The sequence below is a fragment of the Cervus elaphus genome, chromosome 20, assembly GCF_910594005.1.
Source record: "Cervus elaphus chromosome 20, mCerEla1.1, whole genome shotgun sequence".
Lineage (NCBI taxonomy): Eukaryota > Metazoa > Chordata > Mammalia > Artiodactyla > Cervidae > Cervus > Cervus elaphus.
The window spans coordinates 52,949,048-52,964,642 of record NC_057834.1 but is presented as its reverse complement, the minus strand read 5'-3'; positions in this window follow the sequence as shown (position 1 = coordinate 52,964,642).

Here is a 15,595-nt window from a genome sequence, read left to right as displayed (position 1 = left end):
TGGGGATTCTCCAGGCAAGAATACCGGAGTGGGCTGCCATTTCCCACTCCAGGGGATATTCCCAACCCAGGGATCGAACCCATGTCTCCTGCTTTGGCAGGTGGATTCTTTACCACTGAACCACCAGGGAAGCCCAAAACTGTGCCTATCACAAAGCATTTGATAAATATTGGCTATTGTTACCTTCTAGAGGCCTCTGGATTTTAGTAATGGATAGCAACAATGCGTGGCTCTGTGGAAAGACACTCCAGCGAGGAGCTCCCACATCAGTTCCATGAGGGACCAAAACCTTGGCACTTCCTTCCTCTCCATCCCCTCTTGCCACCATAGTCCTGGGGGACTTCACTATCCTGGTGGATGAGTCATCTAGTCACTGGCTTCTTACCACCTTGACCTCTTCTCCTGCCTTTCTACATCCTCCTGTGTTCATAGTGGGGATAGTGTCATTCCAATTTTCCTCACCCTGAAAAATCACTAACCCGTGTCCCATTATCTGAGGACAACCTTCCATCCTTCCAGCTTGTCTAATTGCTACCCCAACTATAACAGATCTTCAATCTCATTAAAATATCCTGCTCATCCAGATAGTGTTCTCCTTATCCATCACTTCTTCTCATTACCTCTGGTTTTCTTAAAATAATTTTTATTGGAATACAGTTGATTTATATCATGTTAATTTCAGGTATACAGCAGGGTGAATCAGTTAAACATATATCCACCCTTTTCCCATATAGGTCATTACAGAATATTAAGTAGAGTTCCCTGTGCTGCCCAGAATCCTTATTTATCTGTTACATATACAGTAGTGTGTATATATCAATCTTAATCTTCCAGTTTATCCCTCCTCACCCCTTTCCCCCTGGTAACCATGTGTTAATTTTCTACATCTGTGACTACTTCTGTCATTACCTCTATCTTGACTTATGGTTCATCTTAATCTGTGATTCATCACATCATTAATTTCAGTCAACTCGTTTGCCTTCTGTACTTTCTATGCACCAGTCAGGCAAACTCCATCCTAACCCTGGATGATTCTGCTATCCTTCTACCTGCCCTCAGCCAGTTGAGCAATATTAGAGAAAATAAAGACCTGATATACTTAGAAAAGTATATCAGGCACTGTCCTAAGTGCTTTTCACATAACAACTCATTCACTTCTTCCAACAATCCTATGAGAAAAGGATTACTATTCTTTTCATTGTACAGATGAAGTTCAGAGACATTAAGTAACCCATTCAAAGTCACACAGTCCAGGCTTTTCTAGCTCAGAAGACTGAGCTCTGGTCATTACATTAAATTGCCTCTTACATAAAGTCTCACAAAAAAATGAACTTATAAATTCATGGTCACTAATCTCAAGTAATGCCTCATCAATGCCTGAGCTACAGCTATTTTACTCTCCACTACAATTATTTCAAACTTTTATTCTTCTCAAATATCCGATCTGCTGCCTCAACCCTCTCTACAACCCCTTACTCCCAACTGATGACCCCCAACATAATGCACAGAAAAAAGTGGGTTGCCGTTTCCCTCTCCAGGGGATCTTCCTGACCCAGGGACTGAACCCACATCTCCTGCATTGCAAGTGGATTCTTTATCGCTGCATCACCTGGGAAGCACTCAGTAGCATCGTAGGGATGGCCAATCTCCTGCAAGAGTGAGGAATCTCTCGTAAAGTATATCACGACTTGGTTTTGGAAGACTCTCTCCTCTTGCTTCTACCAAGGCCCTGGCTATTACTTTTGTTCCACTGAATCCACCCTCTCACTTACCTTGCCTTCTCCTTTGCCCTTCAAGTCTCCAGCACATCTCTCTGAAAACATTTTGGCCTTCTGATCAACTGAAACATTCCTCCAGGAAATTTAGGCTTTAAGACTTTCATGAAATTCTCCTGTTAGGGCCTGGCTGGAGAGGAGTTTAGTGGACAGGTTAAAGAGATTAGATAGCCAGGGTGACAAAGACTATTGATGACCAGGAATGGAAGATGCCAAGAGACAAAAATTCATCTTCAAAGACCAGAGTCTGCTGTTTCTGTAAATGCAAGTAGCAGTTTATATGGTGGAATGAAAAACAATCAGGAGTCTTCCAGTCATGACACGCAGTTTTGGAATTCCAGTCTGTATATCCTTACCTAAAACAGATACCTTGTAGGACAACTGAGACTCACAAGTTAGCTGATCTCTTGCACATAGCAGCATAGGAATAGTCACATACTGACTGACTTAGTCTGGTCTGACATGAAAGGAAATGTGCATATGGAAAGTAAAGGAATGGGAATGGAACTGTGATGAGGCACTGGATAATGAGGTCTGCTAAATGGATAATCCATGTGAAAGGTCTGTGTATATATGGAGACAACAAAGAAAATGTGTTGAAAGAAATGTTATATAACATACTCCTTCAGCTAGGTTTTCTTATCTTGGAAGAAGAAAGTGAATAAAAATTGAGCTGGTGAATAATCCATTTCTTACTATTCTTTGGAAGGACTTGGGTAAAATCACTTCTTCCTCATATGGTTAGAATTAGTTTATAAAGTAATTTGTCCCTGGAATTTTCTTTAATGAAAAATTTTAAATTATAGACTTTCTTTAAGTTGTAAGAATTTGTATCAGTTTTTAAGTCTAGAAACTTTATTTTTTTATTTTTTTTTATATTTTATTTTATTTTTTTAGGAAGTTTTTGCAGTTGCTTTCTTTCTTTTTTTTTTTTTTTTCATTTATTTTTATTAGTTGGAGGCTAATTACTTCACAACATTGCAGTGGGTTTTGTCATATATTGACATGAATCAACCATGGAGTTACATGTATTCCCCATCCCGATCCCCACTCCCACCTCCCTCTCCACCCGAATCCTCTGGGTCTTCCCAGTGCACCAGGCCCGAGCACTTGTCTCATGCATCCCACCTGGGCTGGTGATCTGTTTCACTATAGATAATATACATACTGTTCTCTCGAAACATCCCACCCTCGCCTTCTCCCACAGAGTCCAAAAGTCTTTTCTGTACATCTGTGTCTCTTTTTCTGTTTTGCATATAGGGTTATCATTACCATCTTTCTAAATTCCATATATATGTGTTAGTATGCTGTAATGAGAAACTTTATTTAAATTTTCCAATTTACTGGCAGAAAGTTGCCCATGATACCTATTCTTAAAATTAATTTTAACTTACTAATTATAAAAATACAGAAAAATCAAACAAGTATAGTGAATTTTTTTTTTTAGTTTAGTAAACTTTGACAAGGTCGACACCACCCTTGCAACTACTAATTGGAACAATAAATAGTCACCCGAGGAGTCCCTCCATATGCCTCTTCCTATCACTGCCCATTTCCTCCCTCTAAATGTAACCACCATCCTAAATTATTAGAGTCAAGTTTTTCATAATCCAAGAATGCATTCTGAAACAATCTAATTTAGCCTTTCCGATGTTTTCTTTTTAAACCGACATGTTTTTTAAAACCCCTTTAACACACAAATCTCAACTTTCATCTTTCTTTTCCTCACAATATATCTGCTGAAGAACAAAGACAGTTCCTTCACAGTTCCATACAATCTGGATTTTGCTGACTGCATAGTCATGGTGCGATTCAACATGTTCTTCTCTGCTCTGTAATTTCTACAAATTGGCAGTTGAATCCAGAGGCTTCATCAGATTCAGGTTTGATTCTTTTGACAAAACAGTAGGTTGGGTTGTGTTCTTTCATCAGGAAGTTTATAATGCTAATGGTATGGACCTAACAGAAGCAGAAGATATTAAGAAGAGGTGGCAAGAATACACAGGAGAACTGTACAAAAAAGATCTTCATGATCCAGATAATCCCGATGGTGTGATCACGCACCTAGAGCCAGACATCCTGGAATGTGAAGTCAAGTAGGCCTTAGAAAGCATCACTATGAACAAAGCTAGTGGAGGTGATGGAATTCCAGTTGAGCTATTTCAAATCCTGAAAGATGGTGCTGTGAAAGTGCTGCACTCAATATGCCAGCAAATTTGGAAAACTCAGCAGTGGCCACAGGACTGGAAAAGGTCAGTTTTCATTCCAATCCAAAAGAAAGGCAATGCCAAACAATGCTCAAACTGCCACACAATTGCACTCGTCTCACACGCTAGTAAAGTAATGCTCAAAATTCTCCAAGCCAGGCTTCAACAATACGTGAACTGTGAACTTCCAGATGTTCAAGCTGCTTTTAGAAAAGGCAGAGGAATCGGAGATCAAATTGCCAATATCTGCTGGAATATCGAAAAAGCAAGAGAGTTCCAGAAAAACATCTATTTCTGCTTTATTGACTATGACAAAGCCTTTGACTGTGTTGATCACAATAAACTGTGGAAAATTCTGAAAGAGATGGGAACACCAGACCACCTGACCTGCCTCTCGAGAAACCTATATGCAGGTCAGGAAGCAACAGTTAGAACTGGACATGGAACAACAGACTGGTTCCAAATAGGAAAAGGAGTATGTCAAGGCTGTATATTGTCACCCTGCTTATTTAGCTTATATGCAGAGTACATCATGAGAAATGCTGGGCTGGAAGAAGCACAAGCTGGAATCAAGATTGCCGGGAGAAATATCAATAACCTCAGATATGCAGATGATACCACCCTTAGGGCAGAAAGTGAATAAGAACTAAAAAGCCTCTTGATGAAAGTGAAAGAGGAGAGTGAAAAAGTTGGCTTAAAGCTCAACATTCAGAAAACTAAGATCATGGCATCTGGTCCCATCACTTCATGGCAAATAGATGGCGAAACAGAGGAAACAGTGTCAGACTTTATTTTTTTGGTCTCCAAAATCACTGCAGATGGTGACTGCAGCCATGAAATTAAAAGACGCTTACTTCTTGGAAGGAAAGTTATGAGCAACCAAGACAGCATATTAAAAAGCAGAGACATTACTTTGCCAACAAAAGTCTGTCTAGTCAAGGCTATGGTTTTTCCAGTGGTCATGTATGGATGTGAGAGTTGGACTGTGAAGAAAGCTGAGCACCAAAAAATTGATGCTTTTGAACCGTAGTGTTGGAGAAGACTCTTGAGAGTCCCTTGGACTGCAAGGAGATCCAACCAGTGCATCCTAAAAGAGATCAGACCTGGGTGTTCATTGGAAGGACTGATGCTGAAGCTGAAATCCAATACTTTAGCCACCTCATGCGAAGAGTTGACTCATTGGAAAAGACCCTGATGCTGGGAGGGATTGGGGACGACAGGAGAAGGGGACGACGGAGGATGAGATGGCTCAGTGGCATCACCAACTCAATAGACATGAGTTTGAGTAAACTCCAGGAGTTGGTGATGGACAGGGAGGCCTGGCGTGCTGTGATTCATGGGGTCGCAAAGAGTCAGACACAACTGAGCGACTGAACTGAACTGTGGATTGCTCATTGCAAAGATCCACCAATTCACTGAAGGTTGCAAAATGATATTTTGATTCCATAATTTGATTTCCATTCAACTTTGTAAAGGAATGCTTCCCTAATCTGCTACTTGGTTACTCAACGATACAGTTCATATAGGAAAGAAGGATACAGTATTTGATTCTCTCCATGTATGTACCATGTTTGTAGTTAATGAATTGGTTCCCATCTTCTAAAGGTGACTGATTTTTATATTATTTAAAGAACTCAAATATAAATGTATTTTATGGGTTTCAATCAATTGCAATTATTCTTTTTGAAATTAAAATTGTATCATTTTTGGAAAGTGGAAATCTCTTCACATCGGCTCCTGAGTCCTTATGATATGACCACAGTAGTGATTAACTTCCTTCATTTTCATGTGATAAGATGCTCCAGGCTTATACATTTCTCACACCAAAATTAGAATCAGTCACTTAACAAAAAATCTGATTAATTTTGGTGGGAATAATATTTCAAGACCATAAGCTAGCTTGGATATAATGACTTCTTTTGTGGAACAGTTAGGAAAGCAAAATAAACTAAAAATTATTCTTTTAAAAATGAGATAATTTACATAAAATAAAATACCTCAATTTAAAGTATATAGCTAGATGAATTTTTAAAAATTCATACATTTTTGTAACCACCACCACAGCCAAAGTGTAAAACATTTTCACTACCGAAAATGTTATGACCTTTTTCAGTAAATCTAGTCCCCCCACTGGAAACAACCACTCATCTAAATTCTATTACCATACATTAGTTTAACCCATTCAAAAGAAATGTATACTTTCCAATTATTGGATATTATTGGATATCCTCTTTGAAATTTATATTTCCACATGCTCATTTTAGGTATAATCGTTATAAAAAAAATAAGTTTACAAATTTTCAAATATAGTTTGACAAAGTTCCTTTTTACTAGGCAGTTTGGTTTGTTTATATTTACTGACTACTAATATTTGGATTTATTTCCATATTATTTTGTGCTTTCTATTCATCTTGTTTTTTATTCCCCTCTTCCTTCCTTAAGTTTCCCTCTTTCCCTGCATGTTTATTACACAGTCTATTACTTTTGAGTTGTTATTATGCATACTAAGATCTAAGTATCTTGACTCTACTGTCAAACAACTCAAGGCTCTTAAAATGCTTTGAGTTTCTCTTTCCTGCTTACATGCTACTTTTGTTCAGTATTTCAGTTCTTATTGTTTATGAGCAGGCTTCTTTATTTTCCCAATTTTTTTTCTTTTGGTTGTACCGTGTGGCATCTTAGCTCCCTGACCAGAGATGGAACCCGTGACCCCTGCATTGGAAGCACAGAGTCTTAAACACTGGACTGTCAGGGAAGTCCCTCAATATTTATTAAGCTATTTCAAATACCACCCAATTCACCCACTTAAAGGATACAATTCAAAAGTTTTTAGTATATTGTGCACAGATTTTAGTATATTGTGCACAGATATGCACAATCATTACTACAGTCAATTTTAGAACATTTTTCATCACTTCCTAAAGAAACTCCATGCCCTTTAGCTGTCAATCCCTAACCCTAAGCAACTACAAATCTATTTTCTGTCTCCTGTAGGTTTCCCTGTATAAACATACCACATACTGTTTATACATTAGTCATTGATGAGCATTAGATTATTTCCACCTTTTGGCTATTAAGAATAAAATATTGCTAAAAACAATTGTGTGCAAGTTTCTTGTGGAACTAGGTTTTCATTTCTGTTTATACACTAGGAGTGTAATTCTGGATCATATGGTAAAGCTATGCTTAATATTTTCAGTAAGTGCTAGACTGTTTTCAAAAGCAGCTGTACCACATTAGTCTCACCAGCAGTGTATGAAGGCTCTGATATCTCCACATGCTCACACTTGTTACTATCTGACTTTTTACTTCTAGCCATCCTAGGGGTTTGCTCTGCATTTCCCTGATGATTTTGAGCCTCTTTTCTTGTACTTATTGGCCATTTGTATATCTTCTTTGGAGAAATGTCTGTTCAGATCCTCTACCTGTTTCTTAATTAGGTTATTTGTCTTTTTATTGAATTTTAAGAGAGGAGTAAATTCTGGATATGGTCCCTTTTCAAATATATGATTTGCAAGTATTTTCTCCCATTCTGTGGGTTTTTACTTTCTTAATGGTATCCATTGATGAATATGAAATTTGATATTCATATGAAGTCATTTATCTTTTTGTTGTTGCTATGCTTCTGGTGTCATGTCTAAGAATTCTTTGACAAATACAAGGTAATGAAGATTTTCCCCTGTGCTGTCTTCTAAAACTTTTATGTGTGTGTGTGTTAAGTCACTTAAGTCATGTCTGACTCCTTGTCACCCCATGGACTGTAGGTTGCCAGGCTCCTCCATCCATGGGATTTTTTCAGGTAAGAATACTGAAGTGGATTGCCATGCCATCCTCCAGGGGATTTTCCCGACCCAGGGACTGAGTCCATGTCTCTTATGTCTCCCCACTGGCAGGTAGGTTCTTTCTCTCTTATAGCTACATTTCTGATACACCTTAATTTGTTTGTTACGAGATAACGGTCGAACTACATGATTTTGTCCACGGCTATCTGGTTGAACCACTCATTTGTTGAAAAGACTATTCTTTTGCCAGTTGAATTGCCTTGGCACTCTTGTTAACAAGTTAGCTGACCAGAGATTTCTGGGTTTATTTCTGGAGTTCAGTTCTATTCCATTGATCTACTTCTATCTCTGTGCCCATACCATAATGTCTTGATTATCTTTGCTTTTTGTTAAGTTTTGAAATGAGAAGTGTGAGCTTTATTCCTTTTCAAGCTTGTTTTAACTATCTTGTCTCTTGCATTTCCATGTGAGCTTTAGAATTACCACATCAATTTCTACAGAGAAGTCATCTTGGATTTTGACAGGGATTATACCAAATCTATTGACATATATCAGTTGGAGTATTGCATTATTAACAATGTTAAGTCTTCTGATCCATGAATGAGATGTTTTTCTAAGTACTCAGATCTTTTAATTCTGTTTTATACTTTTCAGAATTTAAGTTTTGCACTCATTGGTTAAATTTAATTCCTAAGTGTTATATACCACCCTTATGGCAGAAAGCAAAGAAGAACTAAAGAGCCTCTTGATGAAAGTGAAAGAGGGGAGTGAAAAAGCTGGTTTAAAACTCAACATTAAAAAAAAAATTAAGATCATGGCACTTGGTCCCATCACTTCGTGACAAATAGATGGGGAAACAATGGAAACAGTGACAGACTTTATTTTTTGGGGCTCCAAAATCACTGCAGATGGTGACTGCAGCTGTGAAATTAAAAGATGCTTGCTCCTTGGAAGAAAAGCTATGAGCAACCAAGACAGCATATTAAAAAGCAGAGACATTACTTTGCCAACAACAGTCCATCTAGTCAAAGCTATGGCTTTTCTAGGCGTCATATACGGATGCGAGAGTTGGACCATAAAGAAAGCTGAGTGCTGAAGAACTGATGCTTTTGAACTGTGGTGTTGGAGAAGACGCTCGAGAGTCCCTGATGCTGGGAAAGATTGAAGGCAGGAGGAGAAGGGGATGACAGAAGATGAGATGGTTGGATGGCATCACCGACTCAATGGACATGAGTTTGAGTAAAATCTGGGAGTTGGTGATGGACAGGGAGGCCTGGCGTGCTGCAGTCCATGTGGTCGCAAAGATTAGGACATGACTGAGCAACTGAACTGACCTGAACTGATTATTTTTGATGCTATTATGAATGGAACTTTTTCCCTTATTTTATTTTCAGGTCATTTATCGGAAATGTGTAGTAACACAATGGATTTTTATTTACTGATCTTATTTCCTGCAACCTTGCTGAACATGATTTTTAGCTTTAATATATTGTTACTAGATTCCTTAGGGTTTTTATTATAGAATCATGTCATCTGTGAATGGAGATATTTCTACTTCATCTTTTCCAATTTGGATGTCTTTTATATATTTTTCTTGCCTAACTGCCCTGGCTAGAGCCCCCAGTAAAATGCTGAATAGTAGTAAGAGTAGATATGCACATCTTTTCCCTAATATTTGTGAGGAAGCATTGTGTTTACCACTTAGCATGATGGCAACTGTGGATTTTTCATCACTCAGTTCAGTCACTGAGTCGTGTCCTACTCTTTGCAACCACATGGGCTGCAGCACGCCAGGCCTCCCTGTCCATCACCAGCTCCCAGAGTTTACTCAAACTCATGTCCATTGAGTCGGTGATGCCATCCAACCATCTCATCCTCTGTCATCCCCTTCTCCTCCCACCTTCAATCTTTCCCAGAATCAGGGTCTTTTTCAATGAGTCAGTTCTTCACATCAGGTGACCAAAGTATTGGAGTTTCAGCTTTAGCATCAGTCTTTCCCATGAATATTCAGGACTTATTTCCTTTAGGATAGATTGGTTGGATCTCCTTGCAGTCCAAGGGACTCTCAAGAGTCTTCTCCAACACCACAGTTCAAAAGCATCAATTCCTCTGTGCTCAGCTTTCTTTATAGTCCAACTCTCACATCCATACATGACTGCTGGAAAAAACCATAGCCTTGACTAGACGGACTTTGTTGGCAAAGTAATGTCTCTGCTTTTTAATATGCTGTCTAGGTTGGTCATAACTTTCCTTCCAAAGAGTAAGTGTCTTTTAATTTCATGGCCACAATCACCATCTGCAGTGATTTTGGAGCCCCAAAAAATGAAGTCAGCCACTGTTTCCCCATCTATTTGCCATGAAGTGATGGGATCGGATGCCATGATCTTGGTTTTCTGAATGTTGAGCTTTAAGCCAACTTTTTCACTCTCCTCTTTCACTTTCATTAAGAGGCTCTTTAGTTCTTCTTCACTTTCTGCCCTAAGGGTGGTGGGTGTCATCTGCATATCTGAGATTATTGATATTTCTCCCAGCAATCTTGATTTTAGCTTGTGCTTCTTCCAGCCCAGCATTTCTCATGATGTACTCTGCATATAAGCTAAATAAGCAGGGTGACAATATACAGTCTTGGCATACTCCTTTTCCTATTTGGAACCAGTCTGTTGTTCCATGTCCAGTTCTAACTGTTGCTTCCTGACCTGCATATAGGTTTCTCGAGAGGCAGGTCAGGTGGCCTGGTATACCCATCTCTTTCAGAATTTTCCATCGCTTATTGTGATCCACGCAGTCAAAGGCTTTGGCATAGTCAGTAAAGCAGAAATAGATGTTTTTCTGCTTCTGTTAGGTCCATACCATTTCTGTCCTTTATTGAGTCCATCTTTGCACGAAATGTTCCCTTGATATCTCTAATTTTCTTGAAGAGATCTCTAGTCTTTCCCATTCTATTATTTTCCTCTATTTCTTTGCACTGATCACTGAGGAAGGCTTTCTTATCTCTCCTTGCTATTCTGTGGAACTCTGCATTCAAATGGGAATATCTTTCCTTTTCTGCTTTGCTTTTTGCTTCTCTTCTTTTCACAGCTATTTGTAAGGCCTCCTCAGACAGCCATTTTTCTTTTTTGCATTTCTTTTTCTTGGGGATGGTCTTGATCCCTGTCTTCTGTTCAGTGTCACAAACCTCCACCCATAGTTCATCAGGCACTCTAAATATCAGATCTAGTCTCTTAAATCTATTTCTCACTTCCACTGTATAATCGTTAGGGATTTGATTTAGGTCATACCTGAATGGTCGAGTGGTTTTCCCTACTTTCTTCAGTTTAAGTCTGAATTTGGCAATGAGTTCATGATCTGAGCCACAGTCAGCTCCCGGTCTTGTTTTTGCTGACTGTATAGAGCTTCTCCCTTTTTGGCGGCAGAGAATATAATCAACCTGATTTCGGTATTGACCATCTGGTGACGTCCATGTGTAGAGTCTTCTCTTGTGTTGTTGGAAGAGGGTGTTTGCTATGACCAGTGCATTCTCTTGGCAGAACTCTTTTAGCCTTTGCCCTGCTTCATTCCGTACAGGCCAAATTTGCCTGTTATTCCAGGTGTTTCTTGACTTCCTACTTTTGCATTCCAGTCCCCTATAATGAAAAGGACATCTTTTTTGGTTGTTAGTTCTAGAAGTTCTTGTAGGTCTTCATAGAACTGTTCAACTTCAGCTTCTTCAGCACTAGTGGTCAGAGCATATGTGATATTCAATATCACGGATTTTTCATAGATGCCCTTAGTCAGGTTGAGAAAGCTCCTTTCTACTTCTAGTTTGTTGAATATCTTTTTTTTTTTTATCATGAAGGGGTTCTAGATTCTGTCAAGTGCTTTTGTTACATCTACTGAGATGATGTAATTTGTTTTTTATTGTATTGATTCAATTGATATTACATTGACTTTCTGATGTTGAACTAACTTTACATCCCTCAGATAAATCCTATTTGATCATGGTGTATAATTCATTTTTATGTTGTTTCATTTAGTTAGCTAGTGTTTTGTTGACCTGTATGTCCATAATAATAGATATTTGCCTGTAGTCCTTTCTTATGATATCTGGTTTTGGTATCAGGGTAACGCCTCATAAAATTGGAAAGTATTCCTTTATTACCTATTTTTGAGACCATTTTGTGAAAAATTGATGTAAGTTCTTTAAATTCAGTAGTGAAACCAATGGAGCCAAGCTTTTCTTCGTGGGTAGTTTTTTGTTTTTAAAATTACTACTTCAGACTCTTCACTTGTGAGAGGCCTATTCAGTTTATCTATTTTTTTCTTTAGTTTTAATAGTTTGTTTTCCTAGGAATTTATTCTTTTCATCTAGGTTTATCTAATTTGTTGTCACACAATCACTTATTGTATTCTCTTATCCTTTTTTGGGTGGGGAGTGAGACAGCGATACCTTGCAGCATTCAGGACCTCAGTTCCCCCACCAGAGGTGGAAACTGTGCCCCCTGCAGTGGAAGAACAGTCTTACCCACGGGACCACCAGGGCAGTCCCATAGTCCTTTTGCTTCTAATAAGATCAGTGGTAGGAAGGAAATATATACTACTATATATAAAATGGGTAACCAACAGGGACCTACTGTATAGCATGGAGAACTATACTCAATATTTTGTAATAACCTATTAAAAAATCTGAACATATAATACATATATGAAATACACATGAAACTGAATAGCTGTGCTATACACCTGAAACTAACACAGTATTGTAAATCAACTGTACTTCAATTAAAAAAAAAAAAGCAAAAAAGATCAGTGGTAACATTCGATCCTTCACTGGATTCTAGTAATTAGAATCTTTTTTTTCCCCTTGGTTAATCTAGCCCAAAGTTTGTCAATTCTGTTGATCTTTCCAAAGAATCAGCTTTTGGTTTTATTTATTTTTTTCCCCTATTGTCTTTATGTATTTCATAAATTTCAGCTCTGGTCTCTCCTTTCTTGTTTGCTTTAGATGCAGTTCGCTGTATATTTTCCGTGTCTTAAGTTGGAAGGTTGCTGTGCTTAGTCAGTCAGTCGTGTCTGACTCGGTGTGACCTGATGGACTATGGCCTGTCAGGCTCCTCTCTCCAGGCAAGAATACTGGAGCAGGTTTCCATTCCCTTCTCCAGGGCATCTTCCCCACCAGGGAAACCCAAGAATACTGGAGCAGGTAGCCTAACCCTTCTCCAGGGTATCTTCCTGACCCAGGAAAGGAACCGGAGAAAATGGCAACCCACTCCAATATTCTTGCCTGAAAATCCCATGGACAGAGGAGCCTGGCAGGCTACAGTCCATGGGTTTGCAAGAGTTGGACACGACTTAGCGAATAAACCACCTCCTGCAACGCAGACAGATTCTTTACCATCTGAGCTACCAGGGTAGCCCACTGGAACGTTAAGCCATTGATTCAATTTTTTTCTTACCATAGGTATTTTTAGCTATAAATTTCCCTCTAAGCAATGTTAAATGAATTTCATTAAGTTGTTACATTTTGTGTTACTTTTATTCATCTCAAAGTATATCCTGATTTCCCTTGATTTCTTCTTTGAACCACCGGTTATTTGAGTGTTACACTTAATAATTCACTTATTTGTGATTTTTCTCAAACTTTTTTCTGATTTCATTCCATTGTTGATGAAAAACATTTTGCATTATTTCTATCCTCTTAGACTTAATAGATCAGTTGGTTTATAGTTTTTTTCATCTTGTTTCACTGTTCTTTCTGGTTGTATCAACCATTATTCAAAGTGGGATATTGAAATCTCCAACCATTATTGTTGTACTATTTCTCTCTTCATGTATATCAGTTTTTTGCTGTCTTGTATTTTTGTGCTATTAGTAGGTATATGTGTAATTGTTAAATCTCCCTGATGTGGACTGACAATCACTTTATAAACTATTCCTCATACTATGTCTTGTTCTAAAGTTACTCTCTATCAAAGTGTAAGCACTCCAAGTTTCTTGGGGTTGCTGTTTGTAGGACACATTTTATTCCATTCTATTATTTCAGTCTATTTGTATCTCTGAATCTACATTTCCTGCAGACAATATATATTTATCCATCCAGTGTGACCATCTCAGTCATTTAGTTGGATTGCTTAATCATCACATTTACTGTTTTTTAATAACATCATTGGATGAATGCCTAAATTTTTAATTTTTGCTTTCTGTCTCATGTCTTTTTTTCAGTCCTCTTTTAATGCCTTCTTTTGCTTTAAGTAAATATTTTCCCAAGTAGTATTCTAATGTCTGAATTTTCACTGTACATTTTGAGGGTTTTTAAGTTTTTCTAGGCTTTACCATACACATCTTAACATGATCAGCTACAGGTTTCCTAGCTAATTCCTTATAGGAATATTACTCTTATAGCTCTATTCCAGTTTCCTTCTTTTTGTAATATTATACATAAAATTTCTTTAATGTTATAAACCCAACAATACACTATTATAATTATTTAACCAATTTAAATGTTGACAATATGGGTTTGAACAGCATGGGTCCACTTATACATGGAATTTCTTCAATAAATACATTCTATAGTACTATATAACCCATAGTTGGCTGAATCCCTGGATGCAGAGCAATAGATAGGTGGGGCCAACTATAATGTTACACACAACTTTTCAAATGCAGTGCCCCAACCCCATGTTGTTCAATGGTCAACTGTATAGTAATTTCCTTAAGCCAATATAACTCCTACCCACCTCCTTTATGCTGTTATTAGCAAATACAATACACATATCTTATATTTCAGTCTGGGCCCAATGACATATAATATACATATTGTCCCATATAGTTGCTATTTACAATTAAGAGAAGGAAAATATGCATTTATGTTCATATAGTTACATAATATCTTACACAATTATCTTTACTGAAACAGATTCAGATTACCACATGGTATCATTTGCTTTCAACCTTAACTCCTCTTCAAATTTTTTGTAAGGCAGATCTCCTAGCAACAAATTCTGTCACATCTTGCTTTATCTGAAAAAGTCTTTAATTTACCTTTGCTTCTGAAAGGGATCTTTGCTGGATATAGCTGTCTTGGTTGACATTCTTTTCCTCTGAGCATTTTGAATTGTATTTACAGCCTTCTGGTCTCCAACGTTACTGTTGCGAAGTCAATTGTTAACCTTACTCCTTTGAAAGTAGGTTGTTCTCCTGCTTCTTTCAAGATTTTGTGTCTTTAACTTTGATACTTTTAAATTTGCTGTCTCTGAACATTTTATCATATTTGGGTTCACTAAATTTCCTGGACTATAAAGTTACTGATTTGCAGTACTTTGTGGAAATTCCTTGAGTATTTCTACTTCTCCTTTCTCTCTTCTCCTTCTGGTATTCCCATCCTGCTTATGTTAGAGTCTTTAATTGTGTCCCACATTTCTCTGAAGCTGTATTCATTTTTAAAAATTTTCTATTGATCCATCTTCACGTTCACCTATTTGTTCTTCTTCCAGTTAGTTGGAGCCTCTCTAGTGAAATTTTAAAATTGTACTTTTCAATTCCAAAATTTCCATTTGGTTCCTTTTTTTTTTTTGCTGCACCACACAGCTTTCAAAACTTCCCTGACCAGGGTTCAAACCCATGTCCCCTGCAATGGAAGTGTAGGGTCTTAACCACTGGACCACCAGCAAAGTCCCTCCATTCCTTTTGAATATGTCTCTATTGATATTCTCCATGTGACATAATGTGGTCATCAGATCTTCATTTATTTTTTAACCATAGTTTCCTTTAGTTTTACTTTCAAGTGTCTCTTGTCACTCTCACAGGCAGTTTCTGTTGAATGCTTTATTTCCAGTGTATGAGTTACACTCCCCTG